At 45.1% G+C, this 2,390-nt stretch overlaps 1 pseudogene; it reads left to right on the top strand.

Annotated features, from left to right (window-relative positions):
- Window positions 1-60: 60 nt before the first annotated feature.
- LOC105545892 lies at window positions 61-516 on the top strand (annotated as a pseudogene).
- Window positions 517-2,390: the final 1,874 nt, after the last annotated feature.

Here is a 2,390-nt window from a genome sequence, read left to right as displayed (position 1 = left end):
CGAGCCCTCTCCTTTTCGCTTCCGGAAACATGGCCTCCGGTATGGCTGTGTGATGGTGTCATGAACATGTTCAACGGCATGAAGGTGCGTAAGTCTTCAATGCCAGAGGAGGTGAAGAAGCACAAGAAGGCAGTGCTCTTCTGTCTTGGTGAGGACAAGAAGAACGTCATCAAGAAGATCCTGGTGGGCAATGTGGGCCAGACTATCGACAACCCCTGTGCCACCTTTGTCAGGATGCTGCCAGATAAGGACTGCCACTACGCCCTCTATGACACAGCCTACAGGACCAAGGAGAGCAAGAAGGAGGACCTGGTGTTTATCTTCTGGGTCCCTGAGTCTGCGCCCCTTAACAGCAAAATGACCTATTCCAGCTCCAAGGATGCCATCAAGAAGAACCTGACAGGGGTCAAGCATGAATTACATGCAAACTGCTATGAGGAGGTCAAGGACCGCTGCACCCTGGCAGAGAAGCTGGGGGGCAGTGCGGTCATCTCCCTGGAGGACAAGCCTTTGTGAGCCCCTTCTGGTCCCCTGCCTGGAGCATCTGGTAGCCCCACATCTACTGTTGGGGGTTGCAGGCTGTTCCCTTCCTCTCAGACCTGAAGGGCTGGGGAGGATCCCAGCAGAGGGAGTGCAATCCCTTCACCCCAGTTGTCAAACAGACCCCCCACCCCCTGGATTTTCCTCCTCCCTCCATCCCTGATGGTTCTGGTCTTCCCAAACTGCTTTTGATCTTCTGATTCCTCTTGGGTGGAAGCAAACCAAATTCTCCCCAGGCACCCCAGTTGTGGGGGTGGCCTGTATTTTTTTTAACAACACCCCCACTCCCCACCTGTTCCTCCCCCTTCCTATGCTGCCAACTTCTAACCGCAGTAGTGACTCTGTGTTTGTCTGTTTAGTTCTGCGTATAAATGGAATGTTGTGGAGATGACCCCTCCCTGTGACAGCTGGTTCCTCTCCCTTTTCCCCTGGTCACTGCTACTCACGGAAGCAGGACCAGTAAGGGACCTTCAATTAAAAGAAAAAAAAAAAAAGAAGAAGGAGCAGAGGGTACAGATGCAAGAAGTATTTGTTGGGAGACATTCTCCATGAGTCCCTTCGGTTTCTGCACATCTCGTGAGCAAAGCACAGGCTGCCCTTGGTTCCAGACTAACTTTTCAAAGATGTTTATATGGAGAACAGCCTTGGAAGAAATGATCTCCCTCTGGAGCAAAGGTGAAGCATCTTTGTTACCCAATAGAAAAGATTTGGTTTCCTTAAGTTCAGAATTCCTCTCCTGTAACACAATGCACTGCATGTATGGATGTCACCTGGCCATCTTCATGACATCCTATGGGAGTTGGGTCTTGGAGAAACACTCTGGCTATTGCTATTGCTATGACTAATAAAGTTCTTTGTCTTTAACCCAGGAATCCTTAGTCTTTTGCCAGCATCCATGTAACTGTGGCAGGCAAGTTCATTTGCAAGATAAAGTCTCAAATCCTTCACAGTTCTTGATGATATTTAGGGGGAAAAAGTCAGCAGGATTGGTGAATGGCCAAATGTAGAACATTAGGGAGAAAATGGAATCAAAGATTACTTGTGGTTTTTTTGTTTGTTTGAAGGTTGAAGTTTGGACAGTGGTGTGAATGGTTACTTTAGACAGTGGTGTCACCAACAGAGGTGGAATATATAACAGGTACAAGAATGTAATATGTAGTGAGGCATAGTGGGTGCTGAGGATGAGATAATAATTCAGTCTGGAGACCTATGAGACATCCATGTGGAAGTATCCAACACAGAGATGAATAATGAAGACAAAAGGGTAAGGGCTGGGGTTAAAGATATATGGGGGTCATTAGCATCAGGGTGTAGCTAAACCCATGATATTGGATAAAATCCTCTTACATATAGAAACCATCATATTCATCCTTAGTCCCCTGCAGAGAGCTTTGCACAATGCATATGCTCAATAAAAGTGTGTCAATGAAATAGCTAAAAACAGATCCAGAATTAGTTGTATCCTTTATTTAAATTAAAATTGCTTCAGTGGTTATCGAAGTAATGCTAATTCAGGTTTTCTCAAATCAGAGTCTCAAATACAGGGTCTGTACATTTTTTTCACGTGAAATACAACCAGTTTCATACACAAATAATTACAAATTCATCATTCTCATAGATGTAATATGGAAGCAGAACAAAATTCTAAGACTCATAATTTCATTGATTAAAAAGCAGTATTGTTGGTTATCTTACTGGAGAAAAAAATTCTACTATCCACAGGATCACTTCTACCTTCATTCATTTAAAAACACAAAAAACTGGCTGGGCACAGTGGCTCATGTCTGTAATCCCAGCACTTTGGGAGGCTGAGGCCAGTGGATCATGAGGTCAAGTGATCAAGACCATCC

This window comes from Mandrillus leucophaeus, unplaced genomic scaffold (assembly GCF_000951045.1).
Source record: "Mandrillus leucophaeus isolate KB7577 unplaced genomic scaffold, Mleu.le_1.0 Scaffold341, whole genome shotgun sequence".
NCBI lineage: Eukaryota > Metazoa > Chordata > Mammalia > Primates > Cercopithecidae > Mandrillus > Mandrillus leucophaeus.
The sequence above is the reverse complement of the archived record's forward strand: the minus strand, read 5'-3'. Positions and strand labels throughout refer to the sequence as shown.